General features: G+C 46.0%; 1 long non-coding RNA gene across 2 annotated transcripts; it reads left to right on the forward strand.

The window, feature by feature from the left end:
* Positions 1-734: 734 nt before the first annotated feature.
* Positions 735-14,954, forward strand: LOC311322288. Of its 2 annotated transcripts, XR_014630923.1 has the most exons (7): positions 735-799; positions 11,867-11,926; positions 12,274-12,414; positions 13,800-14,032; positions 14,145-14,304; positions 14,576-14,682; positions 14,883-14,954. It is a non-coding gene; the product is annotated as an uncharacterized lncRNA (long non-coding RNA). The 2 variants fall into 2 exon arrangements; XR_014630924.1 differs by lacking the exon at positions 14,576-14,682 and having other exon boundaries at positions 14,883-14,937.
* The last annotated feature ends 2,307 nt before the right edge of the window (positions 14,955-17,261 follow it).

The following is a 17,261-nucleotide window of genomic DNA, read 5'->3' on the forward strand; positions in this document are numbered from 1 at the left end:
TAGCATGTGTTAACTAAGTTAGCTAGTGCTAGCATGTGTTAACTAAGTTAGCTAGTGCTAGCATGTGTTAACTAAGTTAGCTAGTGCTAGCATGTGTTAACTAAGTTAGCTAGTGCTAGCATGTGTTAACTAAGTTAGCTAGTGCTAGCATGTGTTAACTAAGTTAGCTAGTGCTAGCATGTGTTAACTAAGTTAGCTAGTGCTAGCATGTGTTAACTAAGTTAGCTAGTGCTAGCATTTGTTAACTAAGTTAGCTAGTGCTAGCATCATGGTCTTCCTAGGTGCCTAGCTAACATGTGTAGGCCTGTACTAGCACCTTGCTAACATGTGTAGGCCTGTACTAGCACCTAGCTAACGCGGCAGGCATGCTATCTAACGGAAATTAATCTACCATCCTTCAGACATGACATCAAATTTGGTCTGATACAGTCAAGTTAAAACATCATATATGATATTGGGTAAAATTGTGCATAGATGACTATGTTGTGCGTTTTTGGTCAGCTAACAGTGGTATCCTCTAACCAGCCTTCTTGGTTGCTAACTTGGCTTTAGCTAGTAAAGTTAAAGCTTCATATAGGATATTTAGATACAATTGTTGCATAGATATATATGCTAATATATTTTTTACTGTTGGTTTATGCAAAAAAAAAATATTCTGCTTTGTTTCCTCTAATTTCAGGATTTTACTACAAGTCAAGGGGATTCACTACAAGGCCAAGTATTATAGTTAGCACCACCTCTCTTTACCTCTTTTAATCAGCATCAGCCCAGCACCAGGTCAGTCCAGCCCCAGCACCAGGTCAGTCCAGCCCCAGCACCAGGTCAGTCCAGCCCCAGCACCAGGTCAGTCCAGCCCCAGCACCAGGTCAGTCCAGCCCCAGCACCAGGTCAGTCCAGCCCCAGCACCAGGTCAGTCCAGCCCCAGCACCAGGTCAGTCCAGCCCCAGCTCAGCTCAGGTCAGCCCCAGCTCAGGTCAGCCCAGCCCCAACCTAGACCCAGCTCAGGTCAGCCCAGCCCTAACCTAGCCCCAGCTAAGGTCAGCCCAGCCCCAACCTAGCCCTAGCCCCAGCTCAGCTCAGGTCAGCCCAGCCGCAACCCAGCCCCAGCTCAGGTCAGCCCAGCCCAGCCCCAGCTCAGGTCAGGTCAGTCCAGTCCAGCCCTGCATAGCTCATATGCAGTAGCATACTGGCAGCCCAGGTCAGCCCAGTCCAGCTGAGGTCAGCCCAGCCCAGGTCAGCCCAGCCCAGTACATCCCCGGTCAGCCCAGTCCAGCTGAGGTCAGCCCAGGTCAGTCCAGTCCAGGTCAGTCCAGCCCAGGTCAGTCCAGGTTAGCCCAGCTCAGGTCAGCCCAGTCCAGCTCAGCTCAGTCCAGCTCAGGTTATTCCAGTCCAGCTGAGTTCAGCCGAGGTCAGCCCAGCCCAGTCCAGGTCAGCCCAGTCCAGCTCAGCTCAGTCCAGCTCAGGTTATTCCAGTCCAGCTGAGTTCAGCCGAGGTCAGCCCAGCCCAGTCCAGGTCAGCCCAGTCCAGGTCAGCCCAGTCCAGCTCAGGTCAGTCCAGCCAAGGTCAGCCCAGTCCGGCTCAGGTCAGCCCAGCCCAGGTCAGCACAGGTCAGTCCAGCTCAGGTCAGCCCAGTACAGCCCATCTCAGGTTAGCCAAGCTCAGGTCAGCCCAGCCCAGCCCAGCCCAGCCCAGCCCAGCCCAGCCCAGGTCAGGTCAGGTCAGGTCAGGTCAGCCCAGCTCAGGTCAGGCCAGCTCAGGTCAGGCCAGCTCAGGTCAGTCCAGCCCAGGTCAGCCCAGGTCAGCCCAGCTCAGGTCAGTCCAGCTCAGGTCAGGCCAGCTCAGGTCAGTCCAGCCCAGGTCAGCCCAGCACCAACCCTTGGCACCGCACCACCTCTCTTTGCCTCTTTTAATTAGCACTACCTCTCTTTACCTCTTTTAATTAGCACTACCTCTTTTTACCTAAGATGGCGTCTTATTGGTCGAAAAGACGTAGAGTAATAAAAACTGTTAAGGATATAGAGAAAGACATCCTCAAGGAATATGAGGAAACTCTTCATAATGAAAGGTCAGATTTAGACCCATGTGTGAATAGGGACCCACCCTTCAGAATCTCTCACGTTTCCCAACTAGATACACCGCCAGCTTCCCATGTACAAATGGAAAATGATCATACAAATGGTAGTGTAGCTGGGGATGATGAAGTTGAATCAGATCATGTACAAATGGAAAATTATCATACTGATGGTAGTGCGGCTGGGGATGAAGTTGAATCAGATCACGTACAAATGGAAAACGATCATACAGATGGTAGTGTGGCTGGGAATGATGAAGTTGAATCAGATTCTGACTCCGACAGCAATGACGAGCCTCAGCCTAGTAAGGATCTGCTTATAAGGAGCCTAAGATATTGGGCAACATCCTACTCAATCAGTCTGGTTGCTTTGTCTGCTCTGCTGTCCATCTTAAAGCTATTTCACCCTAGGCTCCCTAAAGATGGAAGAACTCTGCTTGGAACACAATCTGATGTTGCAACCACTCAAATGCAAGGTGGCGAGTACTACCATTTTGGTTTGGTGAGAGGAATACTTTCCCGATTGAAATGTTTGAGTTTACCAGTGAACCTCAGAACTCTTACTTTACAGTTCAACATAGATGGTCTCCCCCTCTTTAGGAGTTCAAGACTTCAATTCTGGCCTATACTTGCAATTCTGAAATGTGATTACACTAAGTCCCCATTTATTGTCGGTATCTTTTGTGGTTTAAGCAAGCCCAAGTGTGTTGTTGAGTATTTGCAGCAATTTGTTAGCGACCTTAAAAATGTACTGGCTAGTGGCGTTGTTCATAATGGTAAGAGATTGAAAGTACTGGTTTCCTCATTTGTGTGTGATGCTCCAGCCAGAGCCTTCGTTAAGAATGTCAAGTCACATAATGGCTATTCAGGATGCGACAAGTGTGATCAATACGGTCTGTGGAGGAAGAAAATGACTTATCCTGAAACAAATGTCAGGCTCAGGACAGACTCGAGTTATTGTGATATGACTGATGAGGAACATCACTTGAAACAAACACTCAGTCCTTTAACAGGAACAGTAAAGATGGTTTCTTCATTTCCAATTGATTATATGCACCTCTGTTGTCTTGGTGTGATGAGAAAACTGTTGAATATGTGGTTAAAGGGCAATCTAGCCACTAGGCTTCCTTCACAAACTGTTAACAGTATATCAAGCAAACTGCGGGGGTTACATTCCCACACCCCTTGTGAATTCAATCGCAAGCCAAGAGGTTTGAATGAGCTGGATCGTTGGAAAGCTACAGAGCTCCGATCCTTCATATTGTACTGGGGCCCTGTAGTTCTGAAGGATTGTCTTCCCAGTGAGCTTTATGACAACTTCATGTTGTTTTCAGTGGCCATGTATTTGTTTTTGTCTCCTGGAATTTCTGGCCAAATGGTTGAATTTGCGCATAGATTGATGATTTCCTTTGTGGAACACTTTGGACAGTTATATGGCAGGGATGAGATTGTGTTCAGTGTACACCAGCTTATACATTTAGCCGATGAATACAAGCAATTTGGACCTTTAGATAATGTTTCAGGATTCCCTTTTGAGAATTATCTTGGCCAAATAAAGCATCTTTTACGCAAGCCACACCAACCTCTACAACAGGTGGTCAAAAGGTTGTCAGAACAGCCACATTTTGAGGTTCCATTATCAACAGATGAACCAGTCTTACAGAACATTCATACTGATGGTCCACTCCCCCAATATTTCAGTGTTGCTGTACAGTACACAAAGGTCTCCAGTAGTCGTTTTAGCTTGTCTACAAAGCAGGGGGATAATTGTATTGAGGTGGGAGATTCTATTGCAGTAGTGCAGAATATAGTCCAGGCAGAAGAGGAGGTCTATGTGATGTACAAAAGGTTCAGACACCAAGAATCATATTACACATATCCCTGTGAGTCCTCATGCATAGGTACATACAAGGTTAGAGAGTTGCGTGACAATATTGGGGTTGGTAAACTTGGTTGTATCAAACGTAAATGTGTTCTGTATCCAGAGTCAGAGGGAAATGGCCTCATCGCTATTCCAATAGCTCATATGCAGTAGCATACCGGCGGCCCAGCCCAGTAAAGTCCAGCCAAGCCCAGTCAGTCCAGCCAAGCCCAGTCAGTCCAGTGAAGCCCAGTCAGTCAAGCCCAGCTCAGCCCAGCCCAGCGAGTTAATGACATTTGATGAGCAGTTTTTTTGGTTATTTTGATTTTGTATACAGAATGGAAAGTGAGGTGGTGCTTTGGGCTGTTGCACTATTTCCAAATGGCGGAGCTGCAACAGTTCTTGCCAGCTGGTTCAATCCAAAAGAAGGTACATTGTTATGGCCCCCCAGAAACATAAATTATTCGAAGGCCCTTAAGGAACATATGACGCCCCATAAAGGATGGACCACATATGAGAATGTCCGGCTCTTGATGACTTGTGGTAAGTAGTCATTGCATTACTATTGTCTGATGTGAATTGTTCCATATCTAGGCTTGTCAATTCAATTTGTGACAATGACTACTTATTAAGAAATGTCATACTGTTATTTTCTGCTTGTTCTTTTACAGACTCATTTGAAAAGGCCAAACGAAATGAAGAAAAGTATGTGAATACTGGATGTCCAACCACTGATCTGGACTCGGAGGACGAAGCAGATGCACGTGGGAAAAGAAGAGTAAGGTACAGTTGAATTCCTCAACCAAATGTGTTTAATGTATTGGTTAATTAGCCTACACCTATACGCTTTGTGGTGAGTGTCCACCCTGAGATTAGGAGGTCAGGTTCGATATCCGGCCTGATTTTAACTCAATAGACACCTTATCAGACAACGTCACACTGATAAGAACCAGTATGCGTGCACAGGCTGGAACCAAAAGAACCCAACCGCTCACAAGATGCAATGGAAAAGTGGTCACAGCACCCCCAGTGTATCAATCAATCAATCAATCAAAGCTTTATTTGTATAGCGCATTTCATACCCAGAGGCAACACAATGCGCTTTACAGAGAACAAGGGAGGAGGGCATACGACCCACTCTCTACATATTCCAGAGGGAAGCAAAAAAACAGTATCACCCGGGGGCCAGATAAGTGAGCTGTAAAAATTCTTCCCTGACCCCTCTCAACGAGGCGATCGAGCAAGCTCCAGGAGTATGTTTGTCTACCGGCTAAGAACATTTATGAAGCAATACATTGCATTGAATTACATTTCAGAGTGAGAGAGGCTAAAAACATCATAGGAGAGAGAATATTCTACGGACATGCTACATCATCCACAGCAGACACAGGGGTATCTATCGGACTTCGTGAGGTCTGCTGGTGACAGTGGGGCATCCACTGAACCTGGTTAGAAGATAGGAGGGAGAGAGAGAGGCACCAGGGAGAGGGAAGGCAGAGGGAAGGCAGAGCAGGGTTAGTAGCACATAGTCATTCAGACCACACAGATATTGAAACAGGCAACCTGGGGCAGGCTCCTGGAATATATTTGTCTAATGGCTAAGAACATTTAAAGAACAATAAATAATAGTAAATTAAGTTTAAATTAAGTTTTTGGAGCAAGAAAGGCTAAGAGCAAGAAAGGCTAAGAGCATCAGGTCCAGGCCAAAGCCGGATGTGGACTGATGTGTGTCTTGTGTGTACATGTGTGTGTGTGTACTAAATACTACGATATCCACAGCTCCCCAGCTGACACTGGACCTGGTTAGAGGATAGGAGGGAGAGAGAGAGACACTAGGGGAGACAGAAAAACGGTTAGTAGCACACTGAGTCATTGAAGCAACACAACAGTCAGAACAAGCCTGTTTCAGGATAACCAGCTTCTGTACACTACTTGATATACATACATTGCATAGCAGGACAAGTATCAATGTATACAGAGGATTCACAGGTAGGTTTGAGGCTGCCTTTCTGAATCTCAGGGTCTTAGCTAGTGATTGTAGGCTAGGTCGAAAAGGTACGTCTTGAGGTCTCGCTTGAAGACCTCCGTTGTTTCGGCCCTTCTTAGGCACTCCGGTAGGGTGTTCCAGAGGTTGGGGGCATAGAAACTAAAAGCTGCCTCTCCATGTTTCTTGGTCCTGGCTTTTGGAACTGTTAAAAGTTCAGTGCCTGAGGATCTAAGTGGTCTGTTTGGCATGTACTTAACAAGCATGTCTGAAATATATTCTGGTGAGTGACTGTGGAGAGATTTATAGACTAGTAATAGTATTTTAAAGTCTATTCTAGAGTTGACTGGTAACCAGTGTAGTGATTTTAACGCTGGTGTGATGTGTGCCCTTCGTCTAGTCTTAGTGAGGACTTGCTGCAGCATTCTGTATTATTTGTAGCTTAGAGATTGCTTTCTTTGGTAGGCCTGATAGTAGAGCAGTGTAGAGGAAGAAGGCTTAGGATATTTACTTTGATTGTTCCCTCCTGAAATATATAATCCTTGGTTTCTGTTGTGTGTAAACAATAAGTTAAAAATAAGTTCAAACCCCGCCTCCAGTCGCTGTCAATAGCCGAGACATACGGAGGGAGCGCTTCACTTCACCATGGCACCAGAGTCTGCTTGCTTTCCCAGTTCCGTGCGTGATGGTTTTGTGTGCAGAGAACGGCCGAGAATAGCAGACCTACAAGCTCACAACGGTCGCATCCACGGTGTGTTGTGAGCTTGTACATCGTTGATAATCGGCGCGCAACACCATTGTGCAGCACCTGTCCAGTCAACATACAGGAGGAGGTTGAATGAACTGAAACCAGCTCTCCCTAAAACAGGCTTGGGGATCTGTTGGGACATGCATGCAACCGGCACTTGCACGTCCAATCTCAATGTTTTTAAACCAATAATTGGTCTATTCTTCCCTGCTTGGCACTCAGACTCAAGGGTTGGATTGGATGTCAGTCCTGTGTTAGACTAGTGTCATGTCTGTGTACTTGAACATCAAGCTGCATCATTCTACAGAAACAGGCCATGAGCTCCTGACATGGGCTCCTTATTTCAATTGCTGGGAACGTTGAATGTTTATTTTTTTTATTTTCCAGGCCAAATCCTGTGTACATGGATGAGGAGCAAGAAACAGGCAGTGTCAAGAGAAAATTTGTCAAGCCACCTGATGTCTATTTTCCAGGTACAGTGGTGACACCTATCAGTTATGGCACTAACTGCTACACCTACTGTAGCCTACATATTGTCATGTATAATTCCACTTGTTACTACAGTGCTGCAAGAATCCAGCCAGTACCCCTCAGCACCAACCCCAAAGGCAAGCAGTGGTATGTCATAACTAATTAAATGGCAGAAACAAAATGTAATTGCATGTGAGCTTTAATTTACAAGCATTTAGTTCCTCCGTCAAAAACATCAGTCATGTGATATGTGTTCAAAAGCATCCATTATTCATGTCTTTTGTTCCCTTTTAGCCTCTGGAGGAAGCAACTCGGAGGACGTTCCGTCATTTGGCCAGGCTAATAATGGTAAGGGGACCACTTCACACTACTACCTCCGGATTGACAGTATGTAAATGTCCATTGTCCGAGTTACAGCATTCATAGTTCATGTTTTGTATTCTCTCATTGTAGGCTTATGTGGAAGCTACTTGGCCGAGTTGGGGTCAGTGGACCTCTTTAATGATGGTAAGTAGACCAATGGTTTAAAGGAAAATGCTCGTTTTTGACAACCTGGACCTTATTTACGACATATTATAAGAAGTTTGACTCACCCAGATCACTTTTGTGTTGTTCGGAGGCCTGTAGAAGAAATTTAAAATCCAGCGCGAGCCAGTATATCCATGTAATGGCGGCGCACGGGGCAAAGGGAATGCAGCTTCTCAAAATCCATTTTCGGCCGCTAAACGGTTGTTTTCATCAATCACATTGCATGAATCGACAGTTGATATTCCTCTACGCGAGCCATTCTTTCGGTTTTCAAATACGTGGTCTGTAGCCACTGTAATATGATCTTTACACTGGCTATGCTCCCTCACATTCTCTGCGCTACGATCGGATTGTTGCTGACGAATGACGACGACAATATTCTCGGCACCAACTACGATCGTAGCGCAGAGAATGTGAGCCGGAGAATAGCAGGCTGCGCGCTGGCCTGTGCGCATGCGTGCTGGAGCAAGTGGGGGAGAGGCTTGTAAAGATCATATTACAGTGGCTACAGACCACGTATTTGAAAACCGAAAGAATGGCTCGCGTAGAGGAATATCAACTGTCGATTCATGCAATGTGATTGATGAAAACAACCGTTTAGCGGCCGAAAATGGATTTTGAGAAACTGCATTCCCTATGCCCCGTGCGCCGCCATTACATGGATATACTGGCTCGCGCTGGATTTTAAATTTCTTCTACAGGCCTCCGAACAACACAAAAGTGATCTGGGTGAGTCAAACTTCTTATAATATGTCGTAAATAAGGTCCAGGTTGTCAAAAACGAGCATTTTCCTTTAAGTCAGCGTACTCATGTACTGTAGCTGCCATATGACCAACGTTTCAGTCTGTCAGCCAACTTTTTTATTCTTTTATAGTGTTTGTGTAGTTGACCAGCACCTCCTAATGACAGGTGTGTGTTGCAACTTGCAACCCTCGTTATTAAGTAGACCAATAGGCTATTATGTGGACTTTTTATGTTAGGTGGTAAACTATTATTTTAATTACTCACTCAGTATTCAAGTGTGTTCATCCCACAGGCCTCCTTTATCTAAAGTTGGAAAGTAACCCTATGGAGCTAGGTACAATTGCCATATGGTGCTCATGGATGATAACTTTGATAGTGTTCATTTGCCTTATTTTGTTATTTCTGTCTATTTCTCTAGGAATAGACAGACTCTGTTGGAGTAAGGCACTCAATCCCCGGAGAGCTCAAGAGGAGGTACAGGGGGTGCAGAGCGGGAGTCAAACGCCGGGAGAAGAGACGCAGATTCAAACCCTATCTACCAGCGATCATCATGGGGAATGTGAACTCTCTTACCAACAAAATGGATGAACTCTCGGCACTAGTTGCTAACCAGAGAGAATACCGGGAAAGCAGTATAATGTGCTTCAGTGAATCCTGGTTGTCTAAACACATACCAGACTCTCAGGTCGCCATACCCGGCTTTGAGTGTGTTCGGGCGGACAGAACGAGAGAGAGCGGGAAGGTGAAAGGAGGGGGACTTGCCGTTTTTGTGAACAAGAGGTGGTGCCATCCTGGCCACATTACGGTCAAAGAAAAGATATGCTCTCCGGACATTGAACTGTTAGCTCTGGGACTGCGTCCGTATTATATTCCAAGAGAGTATTCACATGCGATCGGCATTGTTGTTTACATCAGACCGTCTGCTAACGCGGAAGCTGCGTGTGACGTCATACACACGGCTGTCGCGAGACTGCAGACCAGTCACCCCAATGCGTTCATTTTTATATCTGGTGATTTTAATCATGCATCTCTGGCCTCAACCCTTCCCAACTTTCACCAATTTGTTGACTGCCCAACAAGGAATAACAAAACACTGGATTTACTGTATGCAAATGTTAAAGCCTCATACAGTGCTACAGCCCTCCCCCCGCTGGGTAAATCTGACCATAACCTGGTATCCCTGGTCCCCATATATAAACCCTTAGTACAGAGGGAGCCTGTAACCACCCGTATCATCAGGAAGCATACACCAGAGACTGATGAGATTCTTCAGGACTGCTTTGAGCGGACTGAATGGGAGGTGCTGAGTGAACCGTACGGGGATGATATAGACGGCCTTACTCACTGTAGCACGGATTATATCAACTTCTGCACAGACATTGTTGTCCCCCCTAAGGCTGTCCAGTGCTTTCCTAACAATAAACCGTGGATTACTAGCGAACTGAAGGTTCTCCTGAATAGCAAGAAGAGGGCCTTTAGAGCTAAGGACAGGGACGCCCTCAGGGGCATCTAGCGTCAACTGAAGACCCGTCTCAGGGAAGCAAAGGACGACTACAGGAAGAAACTGGAACTCAAGCTGCAACAAAACAATGTGAGGGAGGTGTGGAGCGGCATGAGGACTATCACTGGCATGAAGCAGAAGGACTGCCGCGGGGTGGAGGGTGACGTGGGGAGGGCGGAAGAGTTCAACTTGTTTTTCAACAGGTTTGACAATGCCCCTTCCCCCTCTCCCTCCTCCTCGCTGGATACATCACAGCCCCCACAGTCCACCTGTCACCCCACTCCTTCCACATCTTTCACTGCGGACCAGGTGGTCATGGAACTTGGAAGGCTGCACCCCGGTAAGGCTGCCGGTCCAGATGGTGTGAGCCCCAGGGTCCTGAAGGCCTGTGCCAGACAGCTCCAGGGAATACTCCAGCTCATCTTTAACATGAGCTTGAGACTGGAGAGGACCCCTGAGCTCTGGAAAACATCCTGCCTGGTCCCGGTGCCGAAGAAAGGCAACAGCTGCACCCCCAACGACTTCAGACCTGTGGCCCTCACCTCCCACATTATGAAGACCCTGGAGCGGCTCCTCCTAGGTGTTCTGAGGCCACAGGTCAGATCCTCGTTGGACCCCCTACAATTTGCTTACCAGCATAATATCGGGGTGGAGGATGCAGTCAACTACCTGCTCCATAGGGCCTACTCTCACCTAGACAGGCCGGGAGGCGCTGTGAGGATCATGTTTCTTGATTTCTCCAGCGCCTTCAATACCATCCAGCCTCAACTGCTAGGTGAGAAGCTCAAGGCGATGGAGGTTGACTGCTCCCTGGTATCCTGGATTGTGGACTACCTGTCTGGGAGGCCACAGTACGTCAGGCTACGGGACTGTGTCTCCAGGACTCTGGTGAGCAACACAGGGGCCCCACAGGGAAATGTCCTCTCTCCCTTCCTGTTCACTCTGTACACCTCTGACTTCACCTACAACTCAGAGTCAGTCCATCTTCAGAAATTCTCTGAGGATTCTGTAGTAATGGGGTGTATCAGAGATGGGCAGGAGGGGGGAGTACAGAAACATGATTAACAACTTTGTGGAGTGGTGTGAGGACAACCACCTCCAGCTAAACAACTCCAAGACAATGGAGATGGTGGTGGACTTCAGGAAGAACAGGCCTCCCCTACTACCAGTGACCATCAGGGGGGAGGATGTGGAGGTGGTCCAGTCTTACAAGTATCTTGGGGTACACCTGAATGACAAACTTGACTGGTCCACCAACACAGAGGCTCTCTACAAGAAGAGCCAGAGCCGCCTGTTCTTCCTGAGGAGACTGCGGTCCTTTAATGTCTGCAGCAAAATGCTGCAGATGTTTTACAGCTCCGTGGTGGCCGGCGCCCTCTTGTACGGCGTTGTTTGCTGGGGAGGAGCCATCAAGGACAAGGAGGCGGGCCGGCTCACTAAGGTGATCAAAAAAGCCGGCTCGATCCTCGGTCTGCAGTTGGACTCACTGGTGGAGGTGGCTGAGAGGAGGACCCTGAAGAAGGTTCTATCAATCATGGACAACACACAGCACCCACTACACCAGTCACTGATGGCACACAGGAGCACTCTCACTTTCAGTAACAGACTCACCACCATGCACTGCAGAACAGAACGCTTGAGGAAGTCCTTCCTCCCAACAGCCATTAGACTATTCAACTCCACACAATCTGGGCGTGGCCACAGGGATTGCACTTATTAATAACGCACCATTATGACACTATGGCTTTTAACTAGGAGATCACTTGGTGTACAACACATCCATTGTTTTTAACAACGTACATGTCTGATGTTTTTGGTCTGTCCTTATCTTGTATGTTTCTATATGTGTATTGTTGTCTTGTGTTGTTTTTATGGCTGTTTTTGTATTGTTTTATGAGCTACGTGGCATTTTAATTTCCTTCGGGATAAATAAAGTGAATCAAATCAAATCAAAAGGAACGCCAAAATGTAACGCCAGCCCCTACTACGCTATGCCATCAGAGCAAGCAAGGAATGGTATGTATTTCTCATCTTAAATGTTGCTCAGTGGCCTTGTGGTTAGTGTCCGCCCTAAGATTGGGAGGTTGTGAGTTTGATCCCTGACATACCTGTCATAACAAAGACTGTAAAAAAAAAAAAAAGGTACCCGATATCTCCCTGCTTGGCACTCAGTATCAAGGGTTGGATTGGGGTAAGTCCCTGCGACATACTAGCCTCATGTCCAGGGGGTGTACTTGTCCATCAAGCTGCCTCACGCTATGGAAACATGATATAGGCTCCTGCTCTATGGGCCACTAGGCTCGAGAAGCATTGGTTCTCATGACTTGCTTATAAACAATTAATAATGGAGTCTTATCTTTTAGACGGCGGTGCCAGCTATGCACACGGCTTCAGCTCACCGGGCCTGACTCAACTGACCCCTCGCCCCCCACCCCACCCCCCTTCAGCTCCAGAAACACCACCGGGAAGGTTATATGGAGGGGAATCAAGCCAAGTGTTGAAAGGCAAGTACCTTTTTCTGAGCAGGCTCTTAACCTTACTGATGCCCTCTGAACTGAGAAACCTATCCCTTGTGACTTTCCCATCTTTGTCATGTTTTTTTTTGTCATGGAGTTTAGGCTTAAAATTTAAGCACTTAAAGGTGGGGTAAGTAGTTTGACGTCAACAAGGCCTCCGATTGGTCATCTTTTCCAAAAGAACCCGCCCCTCCCTCCTGTCAATCATGATGTAGTCCCTCCCTCCAAACATGACTGGTAGGTGTGGCGAGATAGAGACCCTGATTGGTCAATACATTCGGGCGCGGTGCATTCTTTGAGTCCAAAACACAGAGGCAGCGGTAAACACGGAGATCCAAGTTTATTCTCAGAGCACTTCTGTTACTGATAGCTGAAAGGATATTATGCCAATTTTACCAAATAAAGCCAAAAGCAAACTACCTATCTCACCTTTGAACCTGCACTACGTAACTTTTTTGTGATTATATTGTTATTTTGTCCAAGCTGTATGGTGTTTTGAAACTCTAAGGATCCTGTATTCATCGAATGAGCAACACAGCTAAACATGTTGGTATTTTGCCAAAATCCCCTGTTGGTATAGGAATGGAGGGAGGGGGGATAGGAGGGAGGAGAGGACGGGAGGGAAGAACGGATGGGGAGGGGAGGGAGGGAGGACAGAAGGGAGGAGAGGAGGAGAGGACGGGAGGGAAGAACGGATTGGACAGGAGGGAGGGAGGACAGGAGAGGACAGGAGGGAGGGAGGACAGGAGAGGACAGGAGGGAGGATAGGAGGGAAGAACGGAAGGACAAGGGGGAGGGAGGACAGGAGAGGACAGGAGGGAGGATAGGAGGGAAGAACGGAAGGACAAGGGGGAGGGAGGACAGGAGAGGACAGGAGGGAGGATAGGAGGGAAGAACGGATGGACAAGGGGGAGGGAGGGAGGACAGTAGGGAGGAGAGGAGGGAAGGAGGACGGGGGGAGAATAGGAGGGAGGGAAGGAAGACAGGAGGGAGGAGAGGAGGCACAGGGAGGGAGGAGAGGGATGGAGGATAAGAGGGAGAGGAGGGAGGACAGGAGAGAGGGAGAGGAGTAGTGAGGGAGAGGAGGGGATTTTGGCAAATTCTTTGGGGGCGCTACCCACACGTTTAGCTGTGTTGCTCATTCCACAAATGCACAATCCTTACAAGTTGTACCTCGTTGTAAAGGTGACTAATAATGCTTTCCAACGGTATAAAATACAACACCAATTGCTATTACTAAAGGGGAGAAATGATTGACTGAAATAATGTTTCCGAACTTTTTTGAAGAGCTTACATATAACTTACACAAATGGTGTAAATGGTGAATCTATCCTTGAAATTTAATGTAAAACCAATTATTTTTTTCCCCCAAGACATTGCTGCCATGAGAAACACAAAGATTCTTACGGAGCTATGTATGGAGGTGAAGCAGATCTCACGTGACATTCAGTTTATAAAGACTGAGATTGCTAAACTGAATATTCATGGAGCTGGACCAGTGTCACCGAGAGAAGACAACTTCCCCATCGTGCTGCCACTCACCAACGAGGAGCAGTTTGATGAGGCTGAAGCTGCTCTGAGGGAGGAAGCAGTCCGTCGAAAGATGGTGAACAACTTAAAATTCATTACATTTGTAATTATTTATAAATGAGTAGATACTCTGTGCATTTACATAGTACTCTGTAGCACACTAACCATTTTCTCTCTAATCTGTTAAGATTACGCGCCTGGCATTAGTTGGAGGGACCAACTCTGAAAACATGATCCGACGAATGCTATCCGCTGCCATGACAAACACTCTAGCCTGCATTTTTAACTGGGTGGGAAAGGGAGAGAAGAGGGCCTTCAAGGACACACTGATGCAGGACTGCATGTTTGGTGAGCCTGCACCTCAAAATACTAGGATTAGTACTTTACTCCTCTGAGACACAGAGAGTAGACAGAATTGAGTATTAGGGCCCATTCATACTCTACATATTCATACTCTACGCATATTCTACATAAGCGCAAGCAATGCAAGCTTCGCAAGGCTACGCAAGACTTCCTTGCGTGTGTCATGCTGAAATTTGTCACTTGATGCAAGCACAAATGCAATTCCTTGTGTTTCCGATAGGGATGCTAAACTATCACCATGGTTTTCGCCGTATAGACCTATTTGCCCCCCCTGCTGGACTGGTGATATATTACATCTGACAATACACACAAGCTCAGAGTCGTATTGGAGCTTACGCTCATAACGTAGCTTGCGTTGCTTACGTGAGTATGAATCAGGCCTTGGTGTGAATCAATTATATGAAGATAGGCTTGAGGGTGGGTTGATGGGTGAATTGCTCAATTAAGGCCGCCTGAAAATCTAGTACACTAAACAGTACACACTGGAACGCATCCACTGCAGCTTTCTTCTCCCTATTATTATAATTAAAAAATAAATAAATTATAACTTCTTTTTTTTTCAGTTGCTGCTCGTCAATTTGACCGCAGGCTGACGGAATTGACTTACAGGGATGGAGTGCAGAAGTGGCTGCGTTACGCACCAGAGATGAATGGCGGGGTACGACGGAAAGAGAAGTCTAAGAGTTAAAAGGACTAGGTATAATTCATTCAGATTAAGTTCATACCTGTTGATCTGTGATTTAGCTGCTCTCTCCCGTCCTTTCACACTTTCTACTGTTTCGAGTGGGTTTGTTATTTTTTGTTCATGTCGTCTTATTCTGCACGACAGCCTTTCTGAGTATGACAACCCTGTTTGCAGATGCCAGGTTTTTGTGTCCACTGGAGTTTCAGGAAATGTTTTGTGTGAATGTTGTGCTTAAGTGCACAAACGATGTACAATGTTCATATAATTGAAACAAAGTACTGTAATAAATAACTGAATGAGTAATGGGCTCTTTTTTTGTTCATAGAGCATTGTATAAGATATCTTGGTCGGTTCCCTGTAGTGTCTCAGATGTAGTAGCAGGATGTACGTGCCATATACAAGCGCAAGCTACTTGTGACTATAGAAAGAAAGAAACTGGGTATGGAAAGCACAAGATTGGAAATGGAATATAAGCGGCACTAATAAAGGTCAAACTAGAGATAAGAAAGCTGAAACAGGATGAAAGTAAATTCGAACACTATAAAATTATTGATTACTAGTTATTTTGAATAACATTGTTTCAATGTATAATGCAATGCATAATATAGTTGAATCAATGTTGATGCAATTCTACATTCTTTCAATGTTGATCATATCGTCATTGAATCGAGGTTGATTCATTGTCGGGATTGATTGAAAATTCAATGTTCTTTCAATGTTGATCATAGCGAGCACTTTCAATGTTATTTTCTATGTCTGACATCAATGTTGATCTCAATCTTCAGCGTGACAATATCTCAATGTTGATTCAATGACTTTTTGCTATCTGGGATGCCTCTTTGGCAGCGTTCCTTCTTTTGTGTAGAGGCATTTGCATATCGCAGCCTAATCAGCTGCTTTGTCTGTTCCATTGTCCCTGTAAATAATGGAATATATGATGTACATTTGACGTAGACCTAGGCCTATTTAGATTTATTTTATGTCGGCTATGAATACAGGCTTTTAAGAGTTTGCTACAAGTCAAGTGATCGAGGGATAAAGTGATTGTATCACTTGGTTGTATCTTTTGACACCATATTCTGCGATTTTGTTTGATGCAGTGAAATCGGTGTGAGAAAAACAAATGTTTGAATGCTGTAAAATAATCTAAAATAATTGACAGTGTAGGAAGACGGAACTTTATTTATATGTGGTTTCCTGCGGCATCTATTTGGCACGTGCACTTCCTGCTTCGGCTATCGGGAGCTTGCACCGATGCAGGCTTGGTATTTAAGGGGTTGACAGCCCACTCGCACTCCAAGCGCACTCCGCGCTAATTGGTTTGGGACTGCCCTTAACATGGCAAAGCTCGGCGTGAACGCGCAAACGGAGGGGGAGTGGATAGGGCGAGGGCTTAGGGGGTGGTTTGAGATTGGGCCTTAGTTAACGTTAATCTAAAATGGCCGCTGGATTGAGGGAAATGTGAATTGTTTGTTTGTTTGACTCTGCTGAATTTGAGACTCACATTGGGAGCTCGCTCGTGTCAGGCTTTCTAAGGCCATCACGAATCTTAGGCAAATTTTACATAGGCAACAGTGAAGGCGAAGCCAAGATAATGCTTTATATATTTTCCATTTGTCTGGAAAGTGGGAGACTGAGAACGATGCCACCCACGAGGTAATCGCGGTACCATAGACAATAACGTTAGCTCGAAACAAAGATGGAGGCAGCTTTGTTTGCCACATTAGTAGTATCGGTGTGTATTGTTGGAGTTCACGAGTCAAAAACAGGCGTTCCTGTTAAAACTGCGAGTAGTAACGCGTGATTCACGGGCTTTATACATTTAATCTGTGCACTGCAGTGGCTAATGCCTAAACTAGCTTCATGTTTCCCACACTGATGATTGACTGCCATTGACCGCATCTGTCCTGGGCAGATGCCGGCAGAGAATCAAAAAAAAAAAGTATAGAATAGTGGCGTGTCACTAATTACTTATCGGCTGTAATGACTTGTTGAATTGCTGTTTTAGTCGCTTCTTCCCCTCTGCCTACTTTCCCATAGGGTCCTTATGTGTTTATAACCTTAATATTTTTTTGTTTATTGGGCAGACTGTATTGCAGTGTGGAGTTTCTGGGGGAGGACACTGTCGGTTGTCCCAGTATCCTGGCTCTCCAAAAAGGATGGGGTAAGAACATGTTTGTGTGAACAATGTTTCTGATTGGTGTGCTACTTTTCAATTGTACAGGGAAGCGGGTACTAACATGGTTTCACTCACAGT

Source organism: Borostomias antarcticus (genome assembly GCF_949987555.1).
Source record: "Borostomias antarcticus genome assembly, chromosome: 20".
Taxonomy (NCBI): Eukaryota; Metazoa; Chordata; class Actinopteri; order Stomiiformes; family Stomiidae; genus Borostomias; species Borostomias antarcticus.